This window comes from Ammospiza nelsoni, chromosome 1 (assembly GCF_027579445.1).
Source record: "Ammospiza nelsoni isolate bAmmNel1 chromosome 1, bAmmNel1.pri, whole genome shotgun sequence".
Classification (NCBI taxonomy): Eukaryota; Metazoa; Chordata; class Aves; order Passeriformes; family Passerellidae; genus Ammospiza; species Ammospiza nelsoni.
Window position 1 is genome coordinate 36,282,878 of NC_080633.1, and position 18,908 is coordinate 36,301,785.

Genomic DNA, 18,908 nt, shown 5'->3' on the forward strand with positions numbered 1-18,908 from the left:
AGGCTGAGCGAGCTGGGCCTGTTCAGCCTCAAGAAGAGGCAACTGAGAGGGGAGCTCATTAATGTGTATAAAATATCTGAAGGGTGGGTGTGAAGAGAATGGAGCCAGGCTCTTCTTTGTGATGCCAACAACTAGGACAAGAGGCAATGGACAGAAGCTGTCACACAGGAAGTTCCACCTGAATATGAGAAAGAACTTACTTACTGTGCAAGTGACCACACACTGGAATGGATTGCTCACAGAGGTTGTGGAGTCTCCCTCAGTGCAGATTTTCAAAAACCATCTGGACTCCATCATGTGCCATGTGCTCTGGGATGACCCTGCATGATCAGGGAGGTTGGACCAGATGAGCCATTGCTGTCCCTTCCAAGCAGCTCCAGGTCAACTGAGTTCAGCTCCCTCAGCCTCTCCTTGTAGGACATATACTCCATCCCTGGCCTTGTTGGCTGGCCACTGAGTTTGTCCCAGCTCGTCAACAACTTTTTGGCACTGGATTCTGAGAGGGGAATGACATACCTGGATACAGTATGTGGTCTACAAGAGCCCTAGTGAGTGCCAAATAGCTGTGGATTGTCACTTTTTCCAAGCTACTGGCATGCTGTTATCTTTGTTGGCTGTAGTCATGCTGCCTACTAGCTTGCCTGCAGCCTTTGCAAGAGAGCTGCTACCCAGACAGGCAGTCCCAAGCCTGAATCTCTGCAAGGTACCCTCCCTTCCCAGAGGCTGAATGTTTGTCCTTGTTAAATTTCAAAAGTTCATCCTGGCTTGTTCTTGAGCCTGCCCAGTTCCTTTTGGACAGCAGCCCAGCCCTGAAGCTGCTTGATCACACCTCAGTATGCAGCCATGTGCAAACATGGCAACAGTGGATCCTGTCATCTCCTCTAGGTCCTTGAAAGACATGTTAAAATACAAGAGGATCCCACTTGCTTCTGTCCTGCAGGCAAAGTGCAACCCATTTAACTGCAACTTTCTGACCCCAGCTATGCAATGAGCTTTTTACCCACCAGATTACAGAGTCTTAAGCACATACAAAAATAGCACAGGAGCCAGTGCCTACCACCTTAGTAAAGTTGCCATGGCGTCAACTACCATCCCTGTGCCTGAAAATGCCTACATTTTATCAAAGATGGCAAACATTTGGTAGGGCTTGATGGCACAGAGAGCAGCTGCTCTCAAGGCATCAGCTTTCTCAGCACCATTATACACAGCCCAGAACCCCAGCCCAGCCTGATTTGTCCAGGTCAAGTTCTCAGAAGAATCCCTCTCTTGATGCTCATCCACTGCTGGTAGCTCTTCACTTGCTCCAATCTTGCCTCCAAGTGCACAGTTCAGGTCATTGAGGCACAGGCAGCTCTGAGTACATCAGCCTTACCTGTGCTCACACTCAACAGCTCTTTGTGGTCCTTGTCCAGCCCCTTACTGTTAACAGAGGTTGCTGAGAGCAACATGAGATTCCACAAGCCCTTGTGTATGTCTTCACCCTTCCCTACATGCTTTGATATTTCTGTAACTCTTTCACTATAACCTGTTCATGCTTCCACCATGATATTTTCACCATGGAGTTCAGTCAGGTGTTCCCCACTTAGTGTAGCTGGTATCCCAATTCATCAACATCATTTCCTCCTACTTGGATGTGTCACTCTTGCATCAGGAAAAGGCTCCATTAAAATCTGCCTGCCTTCCTAGGCTCCCTTCACTTTTCAAAACTGCCTCCCATTTACCAGTTCCATAAATAAGCCAAAGTTTGCTCTCTGAAGTCCAGAGACTTGATATACTAACTCCCTTCAGGATCTTGAGCTCCATTGTATGACCATGACTACAGCCAGAGTTGCCATTCTCACATTCCTAGACAATTTTTCATTGTTACTGGACATCCATTAGTGCAACACCCAGGATATCTACTAAGAAAGCTTCCTGAAGTTTGCTGGATTGTTTCCATCCCACCACGTTACTCATCCAGCTGGCAGGAAGCTTCACCCCTCCCCAAGAATCAGTGTCTGTGACCCATAGATGTCACAGAGCTGCTATTTTAATCAACTTTCATCAAGAGTAGCTGGCCTGTAATCCACCACTGTCACCCTCTGATCTTTAGCGTTCTCAGCCAGTCTGATTGTCAGTCCAAGAGCTCCATACACTCCAGCTGCTCATTTTACAGAGGGTGCAACCCTCTGCCCTCATCTTCCCTGTCTCTCCAGAAAAACATGGATGCATCCCAAATGTACTGCTTATGAACCAGGTCTGGACTTTGTGCACCACCTTCATTGTACTTTCCCTTATTAGGCCAGAAACCTGTTCAGCATCTCCTAAAACACCCTTGACTAGTATGGAAACTACTTGAAATCCTTGTGCACAGCAGGCACAAATACATTTGCTACACCTGGTCCACTTGAGAATCTCTCCCTACTGTGTAGGTGCATAAACGAAATTAAATTATGAAAAAATATATACAGAAACCACTACATCGGCACATTAATTCCTTCCTAAGTGCAGAATATTTCTCTATTAAATGCTGGTATTGTGATGGATGACATCTATTTGAAAGTACTCCCCCCACTTTTCCCTCAAGTGCCATCAGGGAACAAAAATAATTCTTCAGTGGCCTCAAGTCCTCTTAAAGCACAACAAGCAGCATTAGCAAGTAGTCAGTAGCCAAAAGCCTAACATCAATACATTGGAAATGAAGAAATCAAGTTAGTTTACCAGCACTAAACTATGAAACAAACACTAGCAATGCCTTTTGTTTGGGAACTTTACTCATCTCCTTTTTCTATTTCCTTCTGTGTGTTTTGGTTTTATCCTCTCCATTTCTTTTAATTATACACACAGGTTTTCCTCTTTCCTTGCCCTCTATCATTTTTCCTCCACTCATTAGTTTCTCTGGCTTTCCAACCACGTGAGAAAGCAGCATGCAGTCACATCAGGGTGCCATGTAATTGAGTTGTTTTTCTAATACCACTGTTAAAGCATATGGGGAAGGATTGCTAAGTGTGTAGGGAGAAGTGAAAGTGCAGCTTTCCCTGTATTGTAAACACATCAGGACAGAGATGGCTCCAGAAGAAACATCCTAGCACCAGACCATGGCAACACCGTAGAAATTGCAGATCTACACCTTGGGGATTGAACTGAAAGAATGTCTAACAACATTGAAGACTTTTGCTGGTGCAGAATCTTCTTGGATACACAAAGGAAACCAGAAAACCAACATTCCTGGATGTCTGTAGATTGTTATGAAGTAGCAGTCCTGTACAGATGAAAAGTGTTTCAAATTAGTGTTTGTAACAGGTCACAAAGCACACACCTAGGCACTACCAACCATTTTTTCCACTGCCCACTTCATGGTCATGTATCAGACATGACTGTGAACTTACAGCCATCATGTTGAGGTGTACTGATACACCATTTCAACCTGGAATTCCTCTACTCCAGCATTATATACACGACCCGTTAGGGCAGTCCTGTGCTTTTCAGTAGAAAAAAATTGGAATTGAAAGTTGGTTCCATAGGAGTTTTGATGCTAACATGTTTTCCTCCGACTACAACAGCATATTAGAGAAGCAGCAGATTGATTACCTGAATGGGATACCTCTATTATCATCTATTTAGGTGTCCCAATATTGAAATTATGTAATTCATGCAAGCTGCAACATAGCATAAAATGTAAAAAGATGATGTACATCTAAACTATTATTTTTAGATTACCACTGTGAGAATTTCAGAATTCAATTCTGGCTTGGTAGTGTTCAATTATTTTTTTTTAAGTGTGCACTTTTGACATATTTTGGGGTTATTTGCATCTTTAAGAGCCATTTTGACAAAGACCTGTCAAGATACAATTTAGAATTTAATCTGTAATAGGTATTTCATGTGGTACTCCAAAAACAGGCAACAGTCTTACCATGAGAAATCTGATCAGCTTTAAAAAATCCCAAACAAGGATCCTAGACAGATTCCAGAGTTGTGGTGAAAATATATACATCTGTATGTACACACATACACACATCTCCCTGCAGAGCAATAAACTACTGCAAAACAGTAGCAATTTACTTACTTAATTAAGTATAAAATACTACTCTAACAACCATTTAACTATAAACAACTGAAGGACCTTATTGCTTTAATCAACAGGAAGACGTTGCCCCTAGACACTCCATTAGGGAATATTAGTTTGCCCTGGGAGTTAAGAAGAGCTTTAAAATGTTTTATTTCTGTGTCTAGTCAGTGTAATCTCTCTGGTAAATCCACACATTTAGCAGTGCAGAGCTCTACAAGCTCCTGTACCACAAGCAGGAGTGATCACGTTTTCTATTTGCACTTTGTAGTCCTGGGTGCAGCTGAGTAAGGCAAGTTCAGCATAGGTGTAAATTGCTACTGGTGGGCTATTTAAGAATTCTGCTTGGCCAAATGTCTGTGTTTATTTTGGCCTAGGCAAAAGCAGCATGAAAACACATGCACAGCATTTCTGTCTTGTGCAAGGTGTTTCTAGTTGTGCCACTAGGAAACTCCTTACTTCACTACTCCAAGCACTATTTGAACAACTAATTAGGAAAGATCCACACTGGTCTAAGTAAAGTCTTTTTGGTTTTTTGGCATGACAATACAATGCCAGTTGCTGTTATTTTTACTACAAACTTAGACTCCAGCACTCAAAGTAACCACATCCCATTTTTCTAGTTTTCACACTTGTGTGAAAAAGACTTAAAGCTCATTTAGAATAAAATTTGTTTCTTCTGCCAAAAAGCAACAGACACCTGTATCATCACATTGAACAGGATTCAGCAAAACTTAAGTTACTTCTGAATGACTTCTGTTAATCAGAAAGAGATACCAAAATATCAGTCAAGAAAATTAGTTTTATTTGTCTACCACTTTGCAAAATCAAGTTTAAGATCTAATGAATTTTTTATTAACAAGACAAATTATGAAAGAAAATGCAAAATCAGAAAAACTAGGCTCTATTTGAGGTAGACAAGACATTTAACATATTTTCCTCATTTATTGTTACTGTTAGTTTCAGATCACTAGGGCAAACTGCTATGAAACATCTTAATTACTCGATGATCAGACTTTTTTCTCTATTTGCTGAAAAAATACATTTTTGATTTCTAGTTTGTATTTGGGTCCTGTAGTAGAAAGTACCTCTGTCTTACCAATGCTAAATATATCATTCCCTTGTATTCATTTGCATCTCCTCCTCAGTTGGTATGAATTGGTGTGACTGGTAGGGAAAAGCATTCCTTCAGTGTTGCACAATTCCTTAGTGCCAAGCAAGCTGCCAGCTGGTAGCTCCAGGAAAGGCTCTGTGACTGTCTGGCCTGTGTCTGGTTCCAGTTTGTTTTTCTAAGATTCTTGCACTTGCAAGATCTTGAATGTCTTGTAGCTTTCAACGTTGGAGTCTTCCACAGACTGAAGCACTCCAGACACAGAGGTGATGATAAGCTTGAGTGGAAATGTAAAATTTCAGTTTTTGAGAAACTCTTTTTTTTTATGGCAAAGAAGTAATGCCATTGGGTGTTATTCAGAACTAAGGCATAACTTCTCAGAAATACCAGGAAAACTGCTTCCCAGTCTGAAGAAGTGGGACAGATTAGAAAACTCTGGAGAAGTCAGATCTATACTGCTGGTGGAGAGAGAATCAGACCAGCCCCCAGCTGCTAATGGTGGTGGTGGTGTAACCCTTTCTGTCCCAGCAGCAGCACACAATCTAACCCTTGCTCAGAAGCAGCAGCTATTTTTGACTTTCCAAGGTTCCAGAGCTAGGAGGCAGTCTACAACTCAGACTGGCTCACAATTTTAGCCCAATTATTGGAAAAAGCTCACATTTTATTTCCCAAGGAGAGTAACTTGAACGTGAGTTCTACCACTACAGCATTTTAATGGCACAGGCCAATTTTTTAAAAAAATTATTATCATTAAAGTGCTTCTGTAGTTCATTTGAAAGCAACTACTAGGGAGCTGCAGAAGCTAGATTTGATTAATAATCAGTTTTCTGCTTGGAAGCTCTCTGAAAGCTGCTTTCTATAGTCTTGAAACCTAAAATGCAATTATAGACATAAATTTCTGAAGACTGTACATAGTTATATAACATTGTGTGGATGTAATTTTTCACATGATCATTACTGACAAGATATGCCTCTGTAGGAGCAAGAGGAAAATTGTGGCTACATTTAAGAATTTCTGACAATTTATTTGATTCATCTCTATTTATTCTGCCTTTCTTGAATGTTTTAGTACACATCTGGCAGATAACACAGATTTCACATTCTCATCTAATTAATAATTTTGGTTAAATCCAGGCTGTAGAAGAACCTTCAGAAAAAGGAGAGATATGCCCCCAAATGACTGCATATAGAAGACCGTTGTCCAGAGAGAGAGAGAGAGGTTTATTGCTCTATCAACTTGGCACTAAAGCTGCCCCTGCTCAATGTGATGAGAACAGTGGCCAAATCTTCCTTGTCAGAGGAGCTACTCTAACAAGCATGAGAAAAGCTATGACCTGTTCAGATTACAGAACACAAGCTGGTTATCTTGCATAGATGCTCCAAAAACCTGGAAGTGAAAGCCCTCTATAAAAGGACAGCTAGTTACAAGCCAGTGCAGAAGGCTGACTTGTGCTAACAAGAAGCACTAAACTACTGAAGGAGTTGGAGTATGTGCCTTTCCTTTTCTATGGATATCCAGATTAAGCACTACTTAGTACCATCAATAAGGAGTTAGATACATACTCATACATATTTCTGTTTCTGAACATTCTAGTAGTTTAACAGAGCACTATGAACAAATCACTGCATTTTCCCCTTCTACCATTGCATTAAGCTAAATCACATATAAAGGAAAGTAATCCTTAGAATTTCCCAAGTTGTAAATTTCCACCTACCTGATACCTGGTGCCCAACTGTATTAATGAGGTCAGCTGAGATTCTCATTTGAGAGATTTCACTAATATGAAAAAGGCGTGGACAACCAGGCACTTTAAATAATGCAAAAATTCATGCAATTTTTACTAAGTGTTAAATAGTCTATTACTTTTGTAGTAAATGGATAGGTAAGATCTGCCCCAGAAAATCAGTATTCCCTGAATTTCATAGAATCATAGAATATCTTGAGTTGGAAAAACCCACTAGGGTCATCAAAGCCCAACTCCTGGTCCTGCACAGGACAGGCCCAACAATCATACCATGTGCCCGAGGGTGTTGTCCAAACTTCTTGAACTCAGACAAGGCTTGGTGCTGGGGGACTTCTCTGGAAAGCCTGTTTCAGTGCCTAATCACCCTTGGAGAGAAGAACCTTTTCCAAACTAAACCTCCCCTGACTCAGCCTCATGCCATTCCCTCAGGTCCTGTCACTGTCATCAGAGAAAAAAAGATCAACGCCTGCATCACCAATTCCCTTCCTGAGGAAGTTGTAGATGGGTATTTACAGGAGCCCAGCTCTTCCAGTAGCACAAACAGTGACTAAACAAGGCAAAAGACAAGAGTGGGTCACTATCTTATAGTTCTGAGCAATTGATTCTAGCCTGATTGGTGATAACTTGTGGGAAGAGTTTGCTTCATTACCATCTGAATCAACTCTACATAGATACAGTCCTAGGAAATTCAATACTTAATGAAACAATCTGAAAAATGAATTAAAAAAGTAAGTTATAATGAATTAATCCTTTCTGCAAAGTTAGGATCTCACAGAAGTTGCACATGAACTGTGCATTCCGAGTGCATTGTTTTATACACCAAAAGTATCACTGTGGCCTCAACTACCCTACCTCTATTTTCTCTTAAAACTTCTCAGACCAAAAGTTATTTGAACAGTGCTTCACCCTCCACAGTAAAATCTTTCCAGATCTCTTTGTGCACCTGAATCAATTATACCTAATTAGATAAGGTTTGCCAAGACAGAATATGAACAAGGACCATGATCTAACCCAGACTCCTAAGAAACAGTGGGGATAATAAGTACCAAAGTGCACTTTCTATTCTAGATCCAGCTAGAAGTGACAGCGCAAGAGAGAAAAGCCTCCTCCGAAGAGAGTCAATTATCAAGAGAAAATCATAAGCAGGGTACCTATGGATTACTTTCAGATTTTGAAAACTGTAAAATCATGTCATTCTAGGCAGTTCCATTAAGAAAGTGATTTCAGCATGCAGAACTTTCTGACACCAAAGACAGAAAGCCAATGGTGATGAAAAGAAACTGCTTGAGCACATGATGAATTAACAAAGTGAGTAGCATTCAAACAAGACAAATGTGGACTCTGTATTCATTAGAATTTACATACAGACAGAAAACAAACCTATGCACTTGTACTAATAAACAAATCTTTTAGTTTACTAAATTTCCATAACTGCAAAGGTTGGTATTGCCTGCACTATTTTAGTTTTCTGGAATGATAAAATGAAAAAATGTGCTGCAAGTCTTCAGAAACCTTACTTCACCATGCAGTGCACTTGAGGAACTGCAAAAAACAAAACCATTAAGTTTCATCCTTGACCTTACTGTTATAAGCATATACAGTATAAGTATATCCTTGTTGTGACAGGTAAAAAATACAGTAAGAAAACACTAGTGGCATGTCAGAGAAACACATTTTCCCCACCAGCTCCATCATCTCTTTGTCACTAGGTATGAAGTGCAGCAAACAGGTTGAAAGAGTAGTTAATAAAATTTCTTAAATGTAATATCAAAACATCAAGTTAGGAAACTTTAATTTCCTAACAGGTCAAAGAAATGGAAGTTTAATTCTCCATGTTACTTAATTCAGACAAAAGTAAAAATAACCTTGCTGTTGTATGAGGAAAGACAGATTCTGTCTTTTTCCCCCACACAGCTTTGCCAGGGGCACTTAACTGACCAATTCCCTTAACTGCCCTTGTCCTTAACCTAAGATAGAATTCTGTTTCCAATTAAGTATGAGACATCTGCTTTGCAACTGAAAAGCATTCTTTCCAGAATAACTAACAGTACTATAACAGTTCTGTTTCATCCTTAGCTTATACATATGTCAGGGAACAAACTAGAAACATGAATTTCATAGTTTCTGAAGCTGCACATTAAAAGCCAGGCAGGCTGGTTTGAGGTAATACCTCCTACCAAAACACAGACCCCTGCCACTTGGATTGAGAACACTCTGGTAGCTTGTAACAGGATCTGTCACCAAAACTCAAAGCTTCAGGACACAATCAGAGTCATCATTAGATACAAATGTCCCCTACATTTGTTACAAAAACCTTATTCAGGCAATACTTCACCAGATATACCAGAACCTTTCTGACTTAACTTGTCCTGTGGCCTAAGGAGCTGCTTCTAATTCTGCATAGAGGATTTTTTTGGGTGCATGCACTACCATATTCACAACAAAACATACAACAACTACCATAACACAACATACATGAAACTACCATATTCACAACAAAGAAAGAATATTTCTGGAGACCTGCAGGTATAAATACATATTCTTACTAATGACTTCCTTTTATTTAGGCAGTTCCATCACAGGATTGGGTTTTTCTGTACAGAATTCAAGCCCTTTTCAGAATACTGAGTATGGCAAAAAATCTGTTAAAGAATCCTAATGTTCTATGAAAGAAGTTGGCTTCATCTTTTGAATTTTTTTAAGTAACAGGCTTGTTACAATTTAATGGATTTTTATTTAGGTTAAAACACTACGAAGTCTTAAAGGCAATGATGAAAACACACTGCACTCATGCAGCAAATATTATTCTTTTTATTTATAAATGCATTTTATGACATTGTGGCAAAATACTTTAGTACAGCCTGCCTTGCTACTCTCTTCAATATATAGCAAAAGGAAGAATAAAAGACAATATGAAAACCTCAGACACAAGCTACTAGAAGCTGAGCCATGTTCTCAAGGATCTATTTTTTTCCTTTTTACCCTTCCATTTACAGACAGGTTTCCAATAATGAAAACTACATACAATACTGAACTAGAAAAACATTGATCTGGACACACAGAGTAGCTCTTAAGTAAGACTATTTAGGAGTCTCTTTAAAATGTAGGAACTCAGCAGAATAATATTTTATTATTTTTTCTCTTCTTTAGTGGTGTTTCTGTAATAAGGTAAGCAAATATGTAAGTGAACCCTAACTCTTTTTTTCTTACTCTGTTCACTGTTGGCTTCATAATACCCAATCATAAAGTGTCATTTATATTGGAAAATGTCATCCAAGAAAGCAAACATTTCATAGAGTGCATAGTTCCCTGGGGGAAGCAGACATAGCAACTGAAAATTAAGTTATCCACAATTTCTGCCAGATAACTGCTTCCCTTTTCCCAACCAACCTAGAGGGATCTGGTTCTAGGAAACACTGAAAACAGCAGGTAACACCAAGCACCTGGTAGGAAGGGTAAACCACATATCTGAGTTCCCACCCACTGGCAATTACTGTGTGCCATTCACAAGAACAGAGAGATTGAGTATCTAGTTTAAAGAAGTGGTCAATGTTCTTACTCATTTCAACACTACCTCTGTAAAAAAGGAAACAATGAAGGTGAATAAATAAGTAGATTCAAAATATACTGAGTTTGGGTAGCTCTACAGGCTTTTCTTTTTGTTGTTTTGTATTTGTCAAATTCTTGAGATTGGAGAATAAATTAGACTTACCTGAAAGCAGAAAGGAAAACCAAAACCCTTTTGGACTTATAATCCTTTGAAATATTGTTGTGTTCATTTAAGGATTTAATTTGTAAGCACTGTACAATAAACAGAAGTGAAAAGAGTTACAAATAAGCTGAGGGATTTTTTTAGGTAGGGAACACATCAGGGTTTCAAACTTTCCTATGGAATGCCCAGCTCTGTCCTGATGACATACTTGGAACTAGTGTCAAACCAGCTCACAAACCCCACCATTCTTCCAAATCCACTACAACTCATAACATGTTTTTTGGCAATCTACAAAGCCTTCTCATGGCATTTCTTACAGCTATATTTTTAACAAAAAAATGAATTAGCCCATAATAAGAATCGTAACATTTTGCAATGGACAGCTTTTATTATCAAAAGGACGAACTGCAGTGTTCCCCAAGAGAAAGGTTTTATAAATGACAGTATTTGGCAGGTTTCTGTTAGCTTAATGCCCCACCTGCTGGCTGACGACTAAATGACATTGGTGACACTTCCCAAAGAAGTCACACGGCTATTATTCTGCCACCAGTAGGTAGCTATATGCTGTCATGGCAACTGCTACCATTCTGCGTACGAGATGGACCGCACAGCTGGGTCCACCACAGTGTGAAGATTAGCAGGCAGAAATAGAACCGAGATGGTTATAAACCAGACATAAGCCAGACAGATCACACTGAAGTATTACAAAGCAGAATGTGAACAAGAAATAATATAAAAACAGTGAACTCCTCATGTATCTTCAGCTTCTAAGAATTCCTACACCTTCATCTGTACCCAGCTCAGTCACCATACTGATCTATGTTATATTCAGGCATAGTTTCTCAAAAATGGATCAAATAGCCTAGGACCAGAGGCTGAAGTCAAGGCTTAAAATGTAAAAAATATTTCAGTCTCATTTCTCTGAGAATGCTCTTTGAAAGAGAGTTTTAAAGCTTATTTTAGAGAATGGGTACAGTCTACTGCTCACTTTTTAAACAAACCTCACTTGCCTGGAAGAGTTCTTGCTTGCAGTTAGTGCCGGCCTGACTTTAAGGCCTGCTTATGAGTTTGAAAAAGCATGAATAAGAGCCCTTTCAGAACTGGATGTGCTTAAATTCCCCACCAAGCTAAGGGAAACTGAAATGAACATGAAATATTTCTGCAGTGGTCCTGAATTTACACAGGAACATAGAAGATATTCTTTCCCTGGATACAGAAGGACTTGCTGAAGTGTGAGTTCCAGGATTATTTTTACTTCAATCTACTGACTCACCGGGAGCTCAAGGCTCCTGAAGTCTTACAGGTATATCTTCATGGAATCAACTGCCTAAAAGGCTGTTTTTAAAAGCTGAAGAGATACAATCAAGTTACATATAACATGGGAAGTAAAAATAAAAATCCCTTTCCAGGCTTCCTTCAGCCCAGCTGCCACATTTAGTACTGCCTCAGTGCAAAAAGCAGGCTTTGGTGTGAGCTGTCACACAGCACAGAAGCTGCCCATCTTCTAGAGCCTGGCATTCTGAGGTTTGCTGGGCACCTTTCTGAGTCCATGACACCACAGCAGAACAAAGCTCATCAGCCCTACATTCACAACCTACTAATGGGCAACAACAGCACTAAAATACCATTTTGGAAACTTCACCATTATTGATCATTTTTATCTTACTTTGAAAAATCTACATTTAAAACCTGTTAACAAAACTGCACTTTTAATTAATGAAACTACCACAGATGCCCTAAGAAAATAAGTAATTTCACTGTCTTTCTCCTAAGTCAGGAATAACCAATGCAACACTCAGATAATCACAACTGGCAATTTCGGTTTTATGAATACTGTAAAGACCACACACTTACTTCACTGTCAAAACCACATGGAATCCAGCCTTTTCAGGAAGTGCCTTACCAATAAAGATCTGTGTGCAGTTAGTTTTCTTCACACTGGCTACCATGAGGATGTTTTGGTTTTGTGCTGAATAGTGTGCTGGTAATAGAGATGTTATTGCTGAGCAGTGCTTACACTGAGCCAAAGCCTTGTCTGCTTCCTGTACTGCCATGCTAGCAAAGAGACTGAGTGTGCATGGGAAACTGGAAGGAGACACAGTGGGAACATGTGATCCCAACTGACCAAAGGGATGGTTCAGACCACAGGACTTCATGCTGAGTTTATTAAGTGGGGTGAAGGAGAAGTGGGGGACATTTCGAGTGTGGCATTTGTCTTCACTAGTCACTGATACACTGATGGGCCCCCGTTGGCCTGGAAATTGCTGAACACCTGCCTGTTTATGTGAAGAAGTGAGTTAATTCCTTGTTCTGCTTTGCCTGTGTGTGAAGCTTCTACTTTTTCTATTACAAAGGCCTTTACCTCAACCCACAGTTTTCTAGCTACCATTCTAATAATTACCTCCCTGATCCCACTGGAGAGCAAGCAGCAGTGTGGTACTTGGTTGCTAGCTGGGGTTAAGCCACAACTCATCATGCCAACACTTTTCTTTAGAAGAGATTCAGTAAGTAGGTTGCTTAATTATGTATAAAGATCTCTACTCTAGTGAAAGTAAGGAGTACCAAGTTTTCTCTCTAGTAAAATCAGGAGTAGCAAGCAAGCAACCTCAGTTAATGTTCCTAACATTTAGTGCTGTATTGGTAATTTTTATCTGCACAATTGAAACATTTAACTGAAAGGAAAATACCTACTTTGGGAGGTGCCCTTTCACACCTCTCCTTCTCCCTCAATATTCTTAGGGATATCAATTCTGCACAATTGCTCAAAATAAATTTAATAAACAACACTAAGGGAAATCTTATCCACACTGTAGGCTTTTCATCTATATGCAGTGAGCACATGCCTTCATCAGTGCAATTGCTCTTTGGCATTTCATAGCTACAGCCAGAGTCTGTTATGTAGGCCTGGATGTGAGAGCCCTCTGATGGCTGTAATGAAAACATCACCTGCAGCAGACTTGAAACCTACCTGAAAATCTCATGTGAGCTGCTCAGTTGCATGAGGCACTGCAAAACAAGCTGGTTTTCCCCAGTAAATTAAGAATCTACCTTCAGATTTCCAACAGTTGCTCTTGGGGTACTCAGCACCCTGACTTCAGTAAACTTTAGCAGAGCTTTTGATAGTTCTCCCCTGCATTCTCCTGGGCAAACCAGCTGCTCACAGCTTGGAGAAGTGGATGCTTTGCTAGGTAAAAATCTTCAAGATTACCAGGCCCAGAGAATACTGGCAAACAGAGGTTGAATCTGGATGGTCACTAATGGGGCTCCCAAGGGCTCAGTATTTGACCAATTCTGTTTAGTGTCTTTATCACTCTTTTGGACAAGATCAAGTGTACACTCCCCAGGTTGTGGAACACAAATTTGAGCAGGAGTGTTAATCTGCAGGAGGGCAAGAAGGAGGTCTGCAGAGGGACCTGGACAGGCTGGATTGATGAGCCTCAAGACCAAGTGCCAGGTCCTGCACTTGAGTCACAACTGCATGAAACACTACAGGCTTGGTGAAGAGTGTCTGGAAAACTGTGCTGGCAGAAAGGGAGCACTTGGGCAACCCCAGTGCTGGTCACCTCTACCCCAAGATGCCCCTTGGGTTCAGAGCCACAGAGCCTACAGCTGGACACCATGCTGAACAAGACACACCAACAGGCCAGTTGGATTACGCTTAAGGGCATCAGGTGGGACCACAGGGAGCTGCAACCTCTGCAGCTGAGTCCCATTAGCAACCACAATCTCTTAAGAAAATCTTAAGTCATTCCCACCATGTACTGCACTGCATTTGATTTCTTCACTTTGACTTTCTGGGCACTGGGATGAAATCACATTGCATCAACACCCACCACAGACCTTTGCAATGCTTTAATTAAGCAGTCAGATTTCCCTGGTCCACAGCAGTCCCAAAATAGCTGCTAGGCCCTGAGTGAGACAGGACTGCCTGAACATGAGCCTGCAGTGTTCCCAGGTGGCAAACTGCAGCCTGTCTTGTGTCACAAAATATGACAGCCAGATCCAGGAAGCAATTGTCTCCCTGTACTCTCCTCCCAGGAAGCAATTGTAACTCCCTCCTCTGGTAAGGCCACATCTTGAATACTGTGTTCTTTTGGACCCCCTCACTGGAGGAAAAATGAGACACCAGAGCATGTCCAGAGAAAGAAGGGCAACAAAGTTGGTGAGGAGTCTGAAGCACCAGTGTGATGAGGAACATCTGACGAAGATGGGGCTTGGAGCAGACCTTGTCACTCAGCACAGGAGGTTGGGGGTCCACCTCTTCTCCCAAGCAACAGGTTACAGGACAAGAAATGGGCCTCAGATTTTGCCAAGGGAGGTTCACCTTTAATGTTCAGTAAAAATTTCTTCACAAAAAAGAGCTGTCAAGTGTTGGAGCAGGCTGCCCAAAAAAGTGGTGCAGTCACTACTCCTAGAGATACTGAGAAGGTGTGGCACTTGGGGAGACTTGTTCAGCTCAGCAGTGTTAACAGACTGAACTCAATGATCTCAAACATCCTTTCCCATCTAAATGATTCTGATTTCATGTATGGCCTCTGACCAATTCATATTCTACTCCCTGCCTCACTGTCCTCGTAAAAGCTAGAAATGGAAGTGTTTGTGCTCAGAACACATTTCCACATGGTTACTTTACCACATGTATGTAGGATCCTCTTTACAGGTCTTCTAGAAGGCATCATTATTTTATTGTGATATACAGGACCCACAAAACCCATTTTAAAAATTTAACTGCTTCCTTACACTCAGGAATAATAAAACCAGCTTATGCTAAGAATTGAATGGCTGCACAACTCATCAGCATGACACTATGAACTGCTACAGGCCAAAACACTGGGTTGTTTGTCTCCTTTCCTCCCAAGGGAAGTAATTCTGTCCCTCTGGTGAAACTCCACCTGGAGTACTGACCACAGGAAAGACATGGACCTGTTGGAGCAGGTCCAGAGAAGGGCCATGAAGATGGTCAGAGGGCTGGAGCAGCTCTATTATGAAGACAGGCAGAGCATGCTCCAGGGAGACATTATTGGGGCCTTCCAACACTAAAGGGAACCTGTAAGAAAGACTAAGACATTTTAGTAGGGCAAGTTGTGATAGAAGGAGTAATGGCTTTAAACTAGGACAGCAGATTTATATCAGACAGAATGAAGATATTGTCTTCCATGAGGTCTGTGAGACACCAGAACAGGTTGTCCAGGAGTGGTGATGTCCCACCCCTGGGAACATTTGTGGTGAGAGTGGAGAGGGCTCTGAATTACTTGACCTAGGTTGGATCTATCCCTGCTCATTGCAGGAGGGTTCACTAGATGACCTTTAGAGGTCCTGTCCAACCCAAGCCATCCTGTGAAATGATCCACAAATTAATTTGCAGTTCTAAGCACAAATTCTTTCCCAGGAAAAGAGACCACCTCTATTTAAATTGGTGAGTTTAATCCTAAATTGTTCTAGAAAGACTTTACAACAAGTTTAGAAGTTCACTGAAGAGTCTTTCATAGAGGAGCAAAAATAATTAGGGAAAAGAGATTTGGTTAGGTTTGTTCCAGACAAAAAGAGCATCACACATCAAAACATTCTTTTAAATTTAAGACAGCCTACAAAGATTAAATCCAGAGTGATCTTGGATGGGATAGGGGAAAGCAGACTCCTTGACAGGATCATAGAGCAGTTTGGGTTGGAAAGGATCTTTCAAGGTCATCTAGTATAAACACCAAGTAGTTTAAACAATAGCCTGAAATTTGGACACCTACTTAGAGGAAAAGTTGAACAGAAGCTTAAAGGGCATGATACACACATCCCAAGAGGAGAAGTACTGCTGAAACATCAGTATTGTCTTATAAGCAGTACTTCTAATATCCCACTGCATCAGCAACGTATTAAGTACAGCACAGACCTTTATTTGACTACATATTTAGAAATTTTGAGATAGTTTTTCTGATTTTAAATATCCATACAGTAATTGCTTTTGGACTAGCAGCATCAATATTCTACAGCAACATTTTAAAATATAAATCCTGCCCTCATTTCTATACTTTCTACAGTCTCCAACCTTAAGGTGAAGGAGTAGGAAACCCTTTTCATGCTTGTCTTGAGCACCCACTACACAAGTTCACACTACTCGGAAAAAAGAAACGCCCAAATACCCAAAACAGAACAGAAACCCCCACATAATACAAAATCCCCACAAACAAACAAGTCCTTAAGTTGAAGCTTGAACAGTCACTGGGACAATACAGAGGCCTTTTTAAACTCAGCTGGGAACTTTTTCTTTAAAAGAACTTACAGTATGAATTTGTCTCCCAAGCTTCAGCCCAAATTTTAGAGCAGAAACGAAGCAGAAAGGAAGAATCTGAGTTGTAAAGCTAGTTAAGTGATTTTTAAGATGCATAGTCTACCTGAAGAAACCTCAATTTTTTTAGTAGCTTGGAATCACTTTTTTTTTAACTTTCCCAGCAATATTAGAAGTGGCAGACATTAAAGCTCCTAAAGTTTTTATCTCTTCTAAAATACTAGAAACTAATTCCTAGAAGGAATATAGAGTGTAGATTTGTTAGAGGACTTAAATCTCTCTCAGTAAGGCATACAAAAGAAAACCCTGTGAAATACAAAATAGAAAACACTTTTGTTTCTTTATAGCAATAAAGAATCACATCACCTTCAGATAAAGATAGTTTAGCACACAAATACCTAAAAGGAAAAAAATATTTCCATTTTGACAGGGAATTAGCATCTGTGCCAGACAATCATTCTAATGGAGATCCAAGAATACCATCTGTCTGGCTGTCTGATTCCAAGAATAATTCTGTCAGGTGGCAAAATGTGTAAAAAGATATGAAAAGGCCATCAAGCAGCAAACTGGGGTACTTCAGGCAGGAAGTAAAACAAACCAAGTGTCATAGCTCTAGAATAGCAATTAAATGTAAGCATTGTATTTTTCTATCTTGTCTAAGCAATTGTTTCTTTTGACAAAGAGCTGTCTTAATATTTAAAGTACATCCAAAGCTTTTGAGTTTCTCACAGAATGTACATACCGTGTGCAAGCAAATGCAGATGCACAAGGACTGACAAGCCTGCTAGCTTACAATTAACATGGTCCACTTGATTTGAGCATACAAGGAGAACCATGCACTGGTTTTGGAAATGCCTTTAATCACAGCAATATTAACATTCTGAATGCAACAGGAAAGAGATGTACTTATTGGTTTTGTGTTATGCTTTATGTTACATGTTATAGGGTATGTCAAAAGAACAATAAAAACGCATGGGCTGCTCTACAGGTAAGCAGGCAGCAGAATCAGCACAACGTGATCTAATGGTAGAAAAAATAAATTATATTCATAAGGCCTTGGCAATTCCCTTGTGATAGAATCTCTCAGCAGGCCTGTAAGAATCTAGTACCACTTCAAGTGCACTGCACAATTAACTTGCTCACCAGATGGTCCTGTGCATAACACTCAGTCAAATAAACAGAAGATGTGTACTCTATGTAGGCATCTTCTGGTTCAAACTCCTCTTTTGGTGGTGAGACTCTTCAATGAGACAGCTACGCACAGGGCCGTTTGCATTTTCTAAGGGCTACAGCAGAAAGCCTCATGTAAGGTCTGGGGCAACCAAGCCAACATAAATCAAGGCAAAAAGAAATCTGCATTTGCAAAGAAACAACTACCTTTTATCAATAAACTGACATCACAGCTTTGAAACCACAGGCAGGCTTGTTTAGATACTGGAAGTTGGAAAGGACAGGATCCTCATTCAATACTAGAAAAACCTTTGCAAAAAAGCTGCTAACACAGAAGTTAAGTAAAATCAAGCCACTATCTTTAAAAGCGCAGTCTGAAAAAAACATGGCAAATCAGTATCATGGGAACACTTAATACTATCTTCAGTAACATGAAACAGTGAGTAGGGAAACTGGTATGGGCTTTGCTTTTTCCAGGTTAATTTATGCTATCAGAACATCAGTACAAAGCTGCATAAAGTAGCTCAAAAAAATTTTATCATCATTCTCCCTCACCCTCCTTTAATAAAGTTTTATCCACAACACTCCTGAGAAGTCCTGGGACATTTGCTGTAGCCATATTCCCTCACACATCCACTCCCCTTCTACATATTTCACTAACATGTATGTCTGGCTAAGTCTTTGCCTAGCCATTTGCATCTCTAAACCTTCTGGAAATTTGAAGCTGAACAGGCAGTCCTAAACAGCCTTGTATATACATCCTTAACAAGAGAGGCATATTTTTCTTTTATTGTCTGGAGACATTGAGGTGTTTGAGTAGGAGAAGAAAAGCAAGCTAGGAC